This window comes from Armigeres subalbatus, chromosome 1, assembly GCF_024139115.2.
Source record: "Armigeres subalbatus isolate Guangzhou_Male chromosome 1, GZ_Asu_2, whole genome shotgun sequence".
NCBI lineage: Eukaryota > Metazoa > Arthropoda > Insecta > Diptera > Culicidae > Armigeres > Armigeres subalbatus.
In genome coordinates, this window is record NC_085139.1 from 266,089,843 (window position 1) to 266,105,464 (window position 15,622).

General features: G+C 42.2%; 1 long non-coding RNA gene across 1 annotated transcript; it reads left to right on the top strand.

Moving 5' to 3' along the window:
• Window positions 1–670: 670 nt before the first annotated feature.
• LOC134213647 (uncharacterized) lies at window positions 671–15,406 on the top strand. Its single transcript, XR_009979501.1, has 3 exons — window positions 671–746; window positions 816–999; window positions 14,914–15,406. It is a non-coding gene; the product is annotated as an uncharacterized LOC134213647 (long non-coding RNA).
• The last annotated feature ends 216 nt before the right edge of the window (window positions 15,407–15,622 follow it).

The following is a 15,622-nucleotide window of genomic DNA, read 5'->3' on the forward strand; positions in this document are numbered from 1 at the left end:
ACTAGAAGGTTCTCACCCTCCGGAAGGGGTCCTAGAAAATCGATTGCGATCTGCTCCCACGGTCCAGACGGAAGCTGTTTTCGAACCATAGGCTCGGGAGGATTTGGTGCAGACACCAATATACATCCACGACATGCTTTTACGAAGTGTTCGATTTCTTGGTCCATTTTGGGCCACCACACGTTAGCGCGCAAGTGTCCCTTCATCATTCTGATGCCAGGATGGCCTTCGTGAGCTAGTTGCAAAACTCGTGGTCGTAAACGTTGAGGTACGATAATACGATCACCTCGTAGGAGTACGTCACCGATAAAACATAATTCTGTAGAAATTAACCTACACAGCAAAAAATATTGTAATGTACAACGACGTAACTTCAACGACGCATCAAAAAATCTGATGTAATGGCAAAAATGAAATGCAAATAAACACAATTCCGATGTAAATTTACATCGCCTGAAAAGTACACATGTTCTGAAGTAACTTTTTTCCATTACATTGCATGTGTGTAATATCCGTACGTAAATGCATACAATATTACATAGATTCAGATGCAACCCAGTTGTTCAAAATCTGAAGTGTAAAATAACACATCATCGTGTGTAATATCACAACCGTATTCTATGCAATAATAAATCTCGGCAACACTGACCAGATTTTGTTTGCTCCTTGCTCGCGTTTTGATTCAGTTCAGTTGACGACGGTGCGCCGTGCGCCATATTCTTTTCTTGTTTTCTCTAAAAATAAATGTAAGCATCTTAAGTTCCTTTATTTTTCATTATAATAATTAATTATTTTACTCCTTTTTTTGTTCGTAGGATTACGTGTAATCAAAGAGACCGGAAAGCCGTCAAGGTGCACCCATCAGGAGACGAATAAACAGCAGAATTCTTGCCGTCCGCTGCTGGAACATCCATCAAAAATATTTAGCTCGGGAGTCGGAAGCTGCGCACAAGGGAAATCCGTAATCCATTTGCCAACAGGATGTGCATGGAACATAACGTAAGTACCTACATTACTACGGTTTACAAAAGGATTTCTTACATATTCGATGAGGATAATCTCCGAATCCGAATTTCATCCCCATATGGGATACAAAATAAGGTCCCTCAGGGACAAGGAATCTTTCAGAGATTTTGATTGGAATTCTTGGGGAGTTATAAAAGATAGTTTCGGGATTTCAAATTAAATCTTTCAGAGGGAGTTCTTCGTGGCATTTCTGATGAAATCTTTCACAGATTCCCAACAATCCTACACGGATTCTCCGTGTATTTTTTTTTTTTTGAGATTCGCAATGGAATCATTTAAGAATTCCGAATAGAATCTATCAGGGAGTTAGAATGAAAACATTTATGGATTCTCAATTGAATTCTTCAGGAATTCCGAATGTCGTGATAGTGGTGGTGATAAGTGTAGCCTATTGTTGTTTAATGGCCGAAGTTGGACTAAGCAGCAGATGTGATTTCAAAACTAACTTCAGATCCAGAGATTTACCATAGAAAATACTTGTAAATACTAATGGTATTCATTGAATTGGATACTTCACGGTACTAAGATTCACAACAAAATTCGTTTGGGATTCCAATGGGAATGATTTGTAAATCACGACAGAAATCCTTCGAACTTTCCGAAGGGAGTCCAGCTCAAGGGGATTCTAAAGAGAATCTTGAAGAAATTCTTTAGACAAATCCTCGGATAATCCGAAGGATACCCTTTGGGGATTTTCTTGCTATAATAAAAGTGATCCGATCTACGGAAGTGTCTGACAACTGATGATATATTACAACTAATGATATATAATTTATAATAAAGGGTCTACTATGTTCTGATGTCTTCAATCTTGGGTTGCTTGTATTCTTTCACTCCTCCTCAAGGTGCAACGATTGAAATCTTATCTTCTTTCAGGAGGATTCCGGTTTAATTTCGGGAACGTTTTCGTCAAGTCATCAGCAACCATTGTTTCAGTGACAGTGGCCCAAGTAACCAAAGTTCATTTAAGAGTACGTTTTTCGCTTAATCAGCTTCACTGAGCTGCTCAAGCGAAAAACGTACTCTTCGAGGTACTCTTAAAGGAACTTGTGGTTACTTGGGAGAGAACCTTGATGTGGTTGTTTTTCACTAGGTCGCGGATGAAGTTAATGTGTTTAGTTCTTCGGACCCCTCCTTTAGCTTCCAACATTGCTATGCAGCTCTGGTTGTCCTCGCATACGATTATTGGACCAGTGGGCTTCTCACCAACATCCTTCAACAGCTTGTTCAATCAGAGTAGCTCCCGACCCAAGCAGGAGCGACGACCTCAATAACAGAAATTGGTATGATTTAGTGATTTAGCCTTGCATAAGAGGTAAAATACCAAAATAATAGCAAAATTATATGCAGAATACTTGAGGCATACCACCGAATAATAATTGGTTATGCATTTGGTATTAAAATTCAGTTTAATAACTGAGGATATTTTGGCTTAAGAGTTGTGCATGTTGGTTTTGGGTATTATTCTTTTGGTATTTGCCTCTTATCCAGGGCTAGTTCATAACAGAGTATGGTATCAATAACAACATTAGGTATCATTGAGCCAATTTCTCCTGCTCGGGGACAGGCTTCGGATAATGCCACGTACTCCGCCTTGGTAAACGAAAGTGTAATACACTGCTGTTTCCGAACAGCCCATGAAATTGGCCCACCTAAGTGAAAGATAAATCCATAGAGTTTCGGTCTTGATGGTCACCGGCCCAATCAGCATCGACGTTTGCTTCACATTGTCCAGCTCCGCAAGTTCCAGTTTTCAATCTGCAGTTGTTTGAAGATATATCGAAGTCTTTTGTGCCTCCGTCCAATCCGCCTGGCTAGGATTGCTCACATTGAGCCTTAGGACGGACGCGCTAATGGTAACATCTGGTCGAGTGTTTACTGCAACGTACAGCAAAGCGCATATTAAACTTTGAAACTCATCCTTCTGTAGCATTGGTTCCTCCTCCTTTTGCTGTAGTTTCGGATAAGAATTTCTTCAGGAATTCATTTGAAAATCATATGAGAATTCCTTCGGGAATCATGAAATAATTCCATCGGGAATCCTTAAAGAATTTTCGGGAATCCTTTGGGGATTCCTTTGGAAATTATTTGAGAATTTCTTCGGAGATCCTTTGTAGATTTACAATGATATGGAAATGCTAAATATCATCTTCCAAACTTGGACGTACATGTTCATGATAGAATTAGAGGCGAAAGTATAGAATTGATAGTTCCGTTAGGATACGGCAGGCATGAAGAATGTTTTTGTAGAAGTTGATTTGAAAGCGAGCGGAGGGCAATATTTGTGATGGCACATATCACACGACCTTCCTTCTGCCAAGCTCCCGTATGAAGGGGGAGGGAAGAATATCAGTGTGGAAACTGATATATCTCCACTGGCAAAAGGAAGGTGGTTTGACTTGCTCATATGCCATCGCGTACGGAAGGATTTTCTATCGACGGGTACTGTCTCCAAATTTCTAATATGACATCAGCATTTAGTCGAATAGGATTTCTATTGCACAGTTCTGTTTTCTCATTGCGTCCGTCTCGTCGCAACCAACTTGGCTGCCTCGGAGAGAACAAAGCAGAGAAAGGCACTGCTACTGTACCGTCGACCAATAACAGCTTTGTAGATTGCTTCGAGAACCCTTAAAGGATTTATTCGGGAATCCTTTGAGGATTTATTCGGGAATCCTATGAGGATTCATTCTGAAATCCTTTGAGGATTCTTTCGAGTATCTTTTGAGGATTCCTTCGGAAATCCTTTGAGAATTAATTCGAGAATCTTTTAAGGATTCTTTTGGGTGGATTCCTTAAGAAATACATTAAAGATTCATTCTGGAATCCTTTGAGGGACCATTCAGGAGTCCTTTGAGGATTCAATCCTTTGTGGATTCCTTTGAGAATCTTTTGAGGATTTCTTCGAGAACTGCTTGAGAATGTCTTAGGGAAAGAGTTGAGAATTCCTTCGGGAATCCTTTGAGCATTGAGGATTCCTTCAAAAATACTTTGAGGATTGAGGATTCCTTCGAGATTCATTTGAGGATTCCTTCCAGAAGCTTTGAGGATTCTTCCTGGTATCCTTTGAGAATTTCTTTGAGAATCCTTTGAGGATTCCTGCGGGATTCCTTTGAGGATTCATTCGGAAATCCTTTTAGAATTCCTTCGAGATTTCCTTCGGGAATCCTTTGAGGATTTATTCGAAGATTCTTTTGAGAATTTCTACAGTAATGCTTCGAGGATTCCTTCGAGAGTCCTTCAACAATTTCTTCTGGAATACTTTGTTGATTTTTTTCGGGAACACTTTAAAGATTCCTTCGTGAATCATTTGAGGATTCCTTCGGAAATTTTTTGAGAGATTCATCAGAAATCCTTTGAGGATAAATTCGGAAATGTTGAGAATTCTTTCGAGAGTCATTTGATCATTCCTTCTGGAATTTTTTGTATACTTTATATTTTTGTATACAATACTTCTTTCGAGAATTCTTTGAGAATTACTTCGGGACCTTTGAGAATTCTTCCTGAATACCTTCGAGGATTCCTTTGGGAATCCTCTGAGAATACCTTCGGGAATCCTTTAAGGGTTTTTCCTGGAATTCTTTGGGAGTCCTTTGGGGATTCCGTAAAAAATCCTTTGGGGATTCCTTCGTAAAGTTTTTGACGATTCCTTCGGATATCCTTTTGGGATTCATTCGGAAATCATTAGAGGATTCCTTCGGGAATCCTTTGAGAATTCTTTGAATATTCCTCCGGGAATTCTTCGAGGATTTCTTCGGAAATCCTATGAGGATTCTTTCTGGAATGCTTTGAAAATTCCTCCGGAAATACTTTTAGGATTTCTTCGAGAATTCCTTGAGAATTTATTCGGGAATCCTTCGAGGATTCATTCGGGAATTCTTAGTGGATTCCTACGGAAATCCTTTGAGGATTCCTTCGAGACTTCTTTGAGAATTCCTTCGAATCCCTTGAGAATTCAGTTATGAATCCTTTGAGATTACTTGCGAGAATCTTTTGTGGATTCCTTCGAGAAACTTTTGAGGATTCATTTGGGAATCTTTTTAGGATTCCTTCCGGAACCTTTGAGAATTCCTTCGGTAATCCTTTGAGGATTCCTTCGGGAATTCTTTGATAATTTCTTCGGATTTCTTTGTGGTTTCCTCCGAGAATCCTTTGAGGGTTTCTTCGGGAATTCTTTGAGGATTCCTTCGAGAATATTTTGAGGATGTCTTCGATATTTTTTTAAAGAATTTCTTCAGGAACTCTTTGAGGATTCATTCGGAAAGCCTATGAGAATTCCTTCGGGAATTCTTAGAGAATTCATTCGGGAATCCTTTGGGGATTCCTTTGGAAATGATTTGAGGATTTCTTCGAAGATCCTTTGTAGATTCCTCCAGAAATACTTTGAGGATTCCTTCAGAAATACTTTGAGGATTGCTTCAAGAACCCTTTGAGGATTAATTCAGGAATGCTTTGAGAATTCAATCCTTTGTAGATTCCTTCGAGAATCCTGTGAGGATCCCTTCGAGAAGGATTCCTTCAGAACTACTTTTAGGATGCCTTCAGGAATCCTTTGATAATTCATTCGGGAATCTTTTGAGAATTCTTTCGGGAATCTTAGAGGATTACTTCGGAAATACTTTGAAGATTCATTCAGGATCCTTTGAGGATTCATTCAGGAATCTTTTTAGGATTCAATCCTGTTTTAGGATTCTTTCGAGAATGCCTTCGGGAATCATTTGATGATTCTTTTGAGGATTCCTACAGAAATGTTTCGAGAATTCCTTCGAGAGTCGTTGAACAATTCCTTCGGGAATACTTTGTTGATTTTTTTCGGGAGCACTTTGAAGATTCCTTCGTGAATTATTTGAGGATTCCTTCTGAAATCCTTTGAGGTTTCATTCGGGAATTTTTTGAGACATTCCTTCAAAAATACGTTGAGGATTCCTTCGGGAATCCTTTGTGAATTCATTCGGAAATCTTTCGAGAATTCCTTCGAGTCATTTGTGGATTCCTTCGCGAACCTTTGAGGATTATTCCTGAAATCCTTTGGGAATTATTTCGGGAATCCTTTGAGGATTCTGTCGAGAATTCTTCAAGAATTCCTTCGGGAATCCTTTGGGGATTCCTTTGGAAATCCTTTGAGCGCTCATTAGGGAATTTTTTGAGCGATTCCATCAAAAATACTTTGAGGGTTCCTTTGGAAATCCTTTGAGGATTCATTCTGAAATCTTTTGAGAATTTCTTCGAGTCATTTGAGAATTAATTCAGGAATCTTTTAAGGATTTTTTCAGAAATCCTTTGAGGATTCAATCCTTTGTGGATTATTTCGAGAACCTATTGAGGATTCCTTCGAGAATTTCTTTTGGGCATCCTTTGAGAATGCCTTCAGAAATCCTTTGAGTATTCATTCAGAAAATCTTGTAAGGATTCCTTCAGAAATGCTTTGAGGATTCCATCGGGAATCATTTGAGGAATCCTTCGGGAATCATTTGAGGATTCTTTCGTGACCTTTGAGAATTCTTCCTGGAATCCTTTGAGCATACCTTTGGGAATCCTTTTAGGATTCATTCGGGAATTTTTTGAAGAATCCTTTTGATTTATATTGAGGATTCTTTCGGGAACATTTGAGGATTCCTTCTAGAATCATTTGAGGGTTTCTTCGGGAACCTTTGAGGATTCTTCCTGAAATCCTTCGTGAACTACTTCGGGAATCCTTTGAGGATTCTTTCGGAAATTCTTCAAGAATTCCTCAGGGAGTCCTAAGAGGATTCTTTCGGGAATCCTTTGAGGATTTATTCTGGTATCCTTTCAGGATTCCTGCATAACAAACTTTGAGAGTTCTTTCGAGAATCATTTGCATCGGAACCTTTCCTTAGCAAATCCTTTGAAAATTCCTTCGGAAATTACTTGAGGATTTTTTCGAGAATCCTCTGAGGATTCTTTCGGGAATCCTTTGGGGAATAATTCGGGAATCCTTCCTGGATGCCTTCTTCCTTCCTTTAAAGATTTCTAAATAAATCGTTTCAGGACTATACGTTAATCCTTTGAGAATTCGGACTGAAATTGGATTCCTTCGAGAATCTATTGAGAATTCCTTAGAGAATTTCTTTTGGGAATCCTTTGAGGATTCCTTCGGGAATCATTTGAGGAATCCTTCGGGAACCTTTGAGGATTCTTCCTGGAATCCTTTGAGAATTACTTCGTAAACTACTTCGGGGATCCTTCTAGGATTCTTTCGGGAATTCTTTAAGAATTCCTCCGGGAGTCCTAAGAGGATTCTTTCAGGAATCCTTTGAGGATTTATTTCGATATCCTTTCAGGATTCCTGCATAACAAACTCTGAGAAATCTTTCGAGAATCATTTGCTTCGAGAACCTTTTAGGATTCTTTCTGGATTTTTTCGGGAGTCCTTTGGGGATTCCGTAGAAAATCCTTCGGAAATCACTTAAGGATTCCTTTGGGAATCCTCTGATGATTCTTTCGGAAATCCTTTGGGTAATAATTCGGGAATCCTTCCTGGATGCCTTCCTGGGGGCAGCAGGGACTATGTCCAAGGGCTTGACGATCCCTCCCCAGGCCATCTGCGAGTTGTGGCGCCTGCCTAGGATGTGGTGGGGTTTGACAGTGGGCCCTGTTAAACCTCTATGAAAAGCTGCATGAATCCGCAAGTAGGCTCCGCCAAAGCGACCGTGTGCCGCTCAAAGCGCACAAGCCCAAGTCCTGGTGTTAGGTGGGACGCTAAACAGCCCTGACACGACGGCCCTCCGACGAGACAGGAGGTTTGCGCAGGCCCAATAAGCCGCCTTTAAAAACAACCATTACGAACAACATAGAAGATAATACGACTCGATACAATCGGCAACGACCGGCGACGAATAAAGGATCACGATTGGAAGCTTGGAACATGGAACTGCAAGTCGCTAGGCTTCGCAGGTTGCGACAGGATAATCTACGATGAATTACATCCCCGCAACTTCGATGTCGTAGCGCTGCAGGAAATCTGCTGGACAGGACAGAAAGTGTGGAAAAGCGGGCATCGAGCGGCTACCTTCTACCAAAGCTGTGGCACTACCAACGAGCTGGGTACCGGCTTCATAGTGCTGGGAAAGATGCGCCAACGCGTGATTGGGTGGCAGCCAATCAACGCAAGGATGTGCAAGCTGAGGATAAAAGGCCGTTTCTTCAACTATAGCATCATCAACGTGCACTGCCCACACGAAGGGAGATCCGACGACGAGAAAGAAGCGTTCTATGCGCAGCTGGAGCAGACATACGATGGATGTCCACTGCGGGACGTCAAAATCGTCATCGGTTACATGAACGCTCAGGTAGGAAGGGAGGAAATGTATAGACCGGTCATCGGACCGGATAGTCTGCATACCGTATCGGACGACAACGGCCAACGAGATGCATAAACTTTGCAGCCTCCCGCGGAATGGTAGTCCTTTCAGTCCTTTCAGTAGTCACTTTCTTCCCCCGTAAGAATATTCACAAGGCCACATGGAAATCACCTAATCAAGTAACGGAAAACCAAATCGACCACGTTCTAATCGACGGTAAATTCTTCTCCGACATCACGAACGTATGCACTTACCGCAGTGCGAATATTGAATCCGACCACTACCTCGTCGCAGTATGTCTGCGCTCAAAACTCTCGACGGTGATCAACACGCGTCGGAGTCGTCCGCCGCGGCTTAACATTGGGCGGCTACAAGACGGTAGACTAGCCCAAGACTACGCGCAGTAGCTGGAAGTGGCACTCCCAACGGAAGAGCAGCTAGGCGCAGCATCTCTTGAAGATGGCTGGAGAGATATTCGATCCGCCATTGGAAGCACCGCAACCGCTGCACTAGGCACGGTGGCTCCGGATCAGAGAAACGACTGGTATGACGGCGAATGTGAGCAGTTAGTTGAGGAGAAGAATGCAGCATGGGCGAGATTGCTGCAACACCGCACGAGGGCGAACGAGGCACGATACAAACGGGCGCGGAACAGACAAAACTCGATTTTCCGGAGGAAAAAGCGCCAGCAGGAAGATCGAGACCGTGAAGAGACGGAGAAACTGTAGCGCGCTAATAACGCACGAAAGTTCTATGAGAAGTTGAACCGTTCACGTAAGGGCCACGTGCCACAGCCCGATATGTGTAAGGACATAAACGAGAACCTTCTTACGAACGAGCGTGAGGTGATCCAAAGGTGGCGGCAGCACTACGAAGAGCACCTGAATGGCGATATGGCAGACAACGGTGGCGGTATGGTAATGAACCTAGGAGCACGCGCGCAGGACATGCGACTTCCGGCTCCGAATCTCCAGGAAATCCAGGAGGAGATCGGCCGACTGAAAAACATCAAAGCACCTGGAGCTGACAAACTACCAGGAGAGCTGTTTAAACACGGTGGTGAAGCATTGGCTAGAGCGCTGCACTGGGTGATTACCAAGGTTTAAGAGGATAAGGTTCTGCCGCAGGAATGGATGGAAGGTGTCGTGTGTCCCATCTACAAAAAGGGCGATAAGCTGCATTGCAGCAACTACCGCGCAGTCACATTGCTGAACGCCGCCTACAAGGTACTCCCCCAAATTTTATGCCACCGACTAACACCAATTGCAAGAAAGTTCGTGGGGCAGTACCAGGCGGGATTTATGGGTGAACGCTCTACCACAGACCAGGTTTTCGCCATACGTCAGGTATTGCTGAAATGCCACGAATACAACGGGCCCATACATCATCTATTTATCGACTTCAAAGCCGCATATGATACAATCGATCGGGACCAGCTATGGCAGCTAATGCACGAAAACGGATTTCCGGATAAACTGATACGGTTGATCAAGGCGACGATGGATCGGGTGATGTGCGTAGTTCGAGTTTCAGGGGCATTCTCGAGTCCCTTCGAAACCCGTAGAGGGCTACGGCAAGGTGATGGTCTTTCGTGTCTGCTATTCAACATCGCTTTGGAGGGAGTAATACGAAGGGCAGGGATTGACACGAGTGGTACGATTTTCACGAAGTCCGTCCAGTTATTTGGTTTCGCCGACGACATTGATATCATGGCACGTAACTTTGAGAGGATGGAGGAAGCCTACATCAGACTGAAAAGCGAAGCTAAACGGATTGGACTAGTCATCAACACGTCGAAGACGAAGTACATGATAGGAAGAGGCTCAAGAGAGGTCAATGTGAGCCACCCACCACGAGTTTCTATCGGTGGTGACGAAATCGAGGTGGTTGAAGAATTCGTGTACTTGGGCTCACTGGTGACCGCCGATAACGATACCAGCAGAGAAATTCGGAGACGCATAGTGGCTGGAAATCGTACGTACTTTGGACTCCGCAAGACGCTCCGATCGAATAGAGTTCGCCGCCGTCCCAAACTGACTATCTACAAAACGCTTATAAGACCGGTAGTTCTCTACGGACACGAGACCTGGACGATGCTCGTGGAGGACCAACGCGCACTGGGAGTTTTCGAAAGGAAAGTGTTGCGTACCATCTATGGTGGGGAGATGGCGGACGGTACGTGGAGGAGGCGAATGAACCACGAATTGCATCAGCTGTTGGGAGAACCATCCATCGTTCACACCGCGAAAATCGGAAGACTGCGGTGGGCCGGGCACGTAGCCAGAATGTCGGACAGTAATCCGGTGAAAATGGTTCTCGACAACGATCCGACGGGAACAAGAAGGCGAGGTGCACAGCGGGCAAGGTGGATCGATCAGGTGGAGGACGACTTGTGGACCCTCCGCAGACTGCGTGGCTGGCGAAGTGTAGCCATGGACCGAGCTGAATGGAGAAGTCTTTTATGTGCAGCACAGGCCACTCCGGCCTTAGTCTGATGATAAATAAATAAATCCTGGATGCCTTCTTCCTTCCTTTGAAGGTTTTTAAATGAATCGTTTCAGGACTTTACGTTAATCCTTTGAGAACTGAAATTGGATTTCTTCGAGAATCTATTGAGGATTTCTTCGAGAATTTCTTTTAAGAATCCTTTAAGAATGCCTTCAGAAATCCTTTGAGTATTCTTTCAAAAAATCTTGTGAGCATTCCTTCAGAAATGCTTTGAGGATTCATTCGGGAATCCTTTGAGAATTCCTTTGGGAATCCTTTGAGGATTCATTCGGGAATTTTTTGAGGGATCCTTCAGATTTACATTGAGGATTCCTTCGGGAACATTTGAGGATTCCTACGAGAATCATCTGAGGATTCCTTCGGGAACCTTTGAGGATTCTTCCTGAAAGCATTTGAGAATTCCTTCGTGAAATAATTCGAGAATTCTTTGAGGATTTATTTCGATATCCTTTCAGGATTCCTGCATCACAAACCTTGAGAATTCTTTCGAGAATCATTTGCTTCGGAAACATTTGAGAATTCTTTCTGGAATTCTTCGGAGGGGATTCATAGAAAATCCTTTGGGGATTCCTTCTGAAAGCCTTTGATGATTCCTGAGGAAATCCTTTGAGGATTCCTTTGGAAATCACTTGAGGGTTCCTTCGGGAATCCTCTGAGGATTCTTCCGGGAATCATTTGGGGAATGATTCGGGAATCCTTCCTGGATGCCTTCTTCCTTCTTTTAAATAATTCTAAATGAATCGTTTCAGGACTATACGTTAATCCTTATAAGACCGGTAGTTCTCTACGGACACGAGACCTGGACGATGCTCGTGGAGGACCAACGCGCACTGGGAGTTTTCGAAAGGAAAGTGTTGCGTACCATCTATGGTGGGGAGATGGCGGACGGTACGTGGAGGAGGCGAATGAACCACGAATTGCATCAGCTGTTGGGAGAACCATCCATCGTTCACACCGCGAAAATCGGAAGACTGCGGTGGGCCGGGCACGTAGCCAGAATGTCGGACAGTAATCCGGTGAAAATGGTTCTCGACAACGATCCGACGGGAACAAGAAGGCGAGGTGCACAGCGGGCAAGGTGGATCGATCAGGTGGAGGACGACTTGTGGACCCTCCGCAGACTGCGTGGCTGGCGAAGTGCAGCCATGGACCGAGCTGAATGGAGAAGTCTTTTATGTGCAGCACAGGCCACTCCGGCCTTAGTCTGATGATAAATAAATAAATCCTGGATGCCTTCTTCCTTCCTTTGAAGGTTTTTAAATGAATCGTTTCAGGACTTTACGTTAATCCTTTGAGAACTGAGATTGGATTTCTTCGAGAATCTATTGAGGATTTCTTCGAGAATTTCTTTTAAGAATCCTTTAAGAATGCCTTCAGAAATCCTTTGAGTATTCTTTCAAAAAATCTTGTGAGCATTCCTTCAGAAATGCTTTGAGGATTCATTCAGGAATCCTTCGAGGATTCCTTTGGGAATCCTTTGAGCATTCATTCGGGAATTTTTGAGGATCCTTCAGATTTACATTGAGGATTCCTTCGGGAACATTTGAGGATTCCTACGAGAATCATCTGAGGATTCCTTCGGGAACCTTTGAGGATTCTTCCTGAAAGCATTTGAGAATTCCTTCGTGAAATAATTCGAGAATTCTTTGAGGATTTATTTCGATATCCTTTCAGGATTCCTGCATCACAAACCTTGAGAATTCTTTCGAGAATCATTTGCTTCGGAAACATTTGAGAATTCTTTCTGGAATTCTTCGGAGGGGATTCCTTAGAAAATCCTTTGGGGATTCCTTCTAAAAGCCTTTGATGATTCCTGAGGAAATCCTTTGAGGATTCCTTTGGAAATCACTTGAGGGTTCCTTCGGGAATCCTCTGAGGATTCTTCCGGGAATCATTTGGGGAATGATTCGGGAATCCTTCCTGGATGCCTTCTTCCTTCTTTTAAAGAATTCTAAATGAATCGTTTCAGGACTATACGTTAATCCTTTGAGAATTCGGATTTAAATTTTTTGAGGATTCCGACGAAAATCCTTCGAGGACTCCTACGGAAAACCTTTGAAAAATTCTATGGGATTCTGTTGAGGGTTCCTTCGGGTATTTTTTGAGGATTGTAACGTCGATCATTTGAGAGTTTCTTTGAGATGTTTCAAGGGAACCCTTTAAGCATTGCTTCAGGAATCTTTCCTTCATTCGGGAATCCTTTGAGGTTTCAGGTTTCATTCCGTTTGGAATTTCAGAAGGAAAATCGCATTTGAAATTAGACGAGAGTTACATTTTGATTCCAAGAAGGATTCCATTTTAAATCCCCAGTAGCCTTTAATTTCAAAAAGGATTTTATTTGCTATCTTAGGAGGATTCGATTTAAAATCCCAGGAGCCTTCTGTTCGAAATCCCAGAAAGATTCTATCCCAGAGGGACTCGATTTGGAATACCTGGAGAATTCCATTTTGAATCCCAGTAGGATTACATCTTTACTTCAAGGATAATTGGATTTGAAATCCCAGGAAACTTCCATTTGTAATCACAGAAGGCTTCCGGAAACCCAGAGGGAAGGTTGCATTTAGAACCCATTCCATTTAAAAATCATAGAAAGATTTTATTTGCAATCCAAGAAGGATTTGATTGGGAATCCCCAGAATCCTTGCATTTTAAGTCACAAAATAATTCCATTTCAAATCCCAGAAGTCTTCAGGCTTTCATTTGGAATCCAAGAAGAATTTGATTTAAAATCCCATTTAGAATCCCAGGAGCTTTACGTTTCGAATCCCAGAAAAGATTCTATTTAATTCCGTTTAGCGTTCTTCGGAGCCGTCCTTAAAAATCTCAGAAGGATGCCATTCGGAATCCTAGAAGGCTTCCTTTTCAAATTCCAGAATGATTTCAATTGGAATTCCAGTAGGATTTCCTTTGGAATTCCAGGTACCTTCTATTTTAAATTCCAAAAAGATTTTTTTTCTCAGGAAGATGCGATTTAGGATTCCAGAAGGATTCTATTTGGGATTCCAGGAGTATTCCCATTGTAATCTTGAAAGCCTTCCATTTTGAATACCTGAAAGATTCCATTTTGGAATCCCAGGAGCCAATCAATTTGAAATCTCAGTGATTCCATTTAGGATTCCAGGAGGTTTTCTTTTGGAATCCTGGGAGGACTACAATCAAATTCACTGATTCCATACAAAATTCGTGGAACTTTCCATAAAAAATCACCAAAGATTCCATTTGGAATCCCAAGAGGATCAGATTTGGTATCCTGAGGATTCGATGTAGAATCTCAGGAGGTGAAAATAATTATTTAGATTTTAATAGAATGTCTTCACTTGCCATGAGACGAGGAAGTACTAACCCATTAAAACCACTTGGTTGTAACATTACAGATACTTATTTCGGATTCAAGTCAAATCAAGAACCAGACACTGAAGAAGGCCTTACTGTAAGTATCGAAATACGTATCAGTAAAGTTACAATTAAGTGGTGGCAGTAAATGGGATAGTGATTCGTACATAACAACTGATCTCAGAAGATTTTTTTCTTAAGTGAAGATTTCTTTGTACATATTCCCCGAAGGTTTTCCTTCGGAATCCTCGGTAATTCTCATCAGATTTAAAGCAAATTTTTTTCAGAATCCATGATGAATAATTTTTGTTTTTTTTTTCCGGTGGGGAATCCATATAAAAATTTCATTGGGATTTCAGAAGGGTTCTTACAGGAATCTCTGAAAAATTTTGATCGGAATCCCAGGAGGACTAATAAGGGAATGTCCTAAAAGATATCTATCCGAAAGAGGGAAAAAAATTCAGGAATTTAGACGCGTTCCCATTCGAATTACTTAAAAACTCTCATCGGAATCTCAGAAGGATTCTTTGGGAACTCCAGGAGGATAATCCACGAAATCCCAGATGATTTTTTTTCCGAAATTCCAGAAGGTTTAAAAACTAACATCGTAACTAACATCGTGAGCGCCTGAACAAAAAGCTTAAACAACTAGCGACATAACCCATACTTGATCCAGACTGTAATGTACCTATTCCTACTACATTTCTCATTCATTTTTTTCTAGCAGCTTTAAAGCGCCTCTGAATGCTGAAGCCTTCCATGCAGCTTTGTACAACATTACTCCGGCGAAGGCAATCCGGCAGAATAGGGCTACCTTTGTTCTTTAAATCAATACTGGATTCTGGATGGTTTTTCGTGAAATGCAGTCGGAGAATGAATGACCCGGAAGGAAATTGTCCAATGTCAACTCGCCCAATCTGCGAAAACCTTTGCAGTGGGCCACGAACCACCAAGATGATCCAGCACCGGCCGAAGATGACGAAAACATGGAGCAGCGTAGCGACATCAGCTGGAGGACGCTATGGTCTGATGAAGCTGACGCATGACGGTTTGCAGTGTATCGCCATTACATGTGATCTCTGAATGCGACGGCTCGGGCGACGGGACACAACGCTTTCGTAAAAAATGCGTCAAGAAAGTGCTGTTATAGTGGATATAGTTGGTTATATTTATATGCCGATCATAATATAATAAATAAACAAATTATTTTTAAAAAACTAGGAATACAACCGAGCATATAACTTATTGAAAAAAGAAAACAAGAAACAACTCAATGGGGCAAATGCCATGTACGTTGCCATATTTTACGTAGCTTTATTGTGCATCGCCTTGATTACGTCAAATAATTTTTACATCGGTAAAAATTACATCGCTTTTGTTTATTACACAGCAAGCTGTCGAGTACATCGCGCAGTGTAATATTCACCATCCGA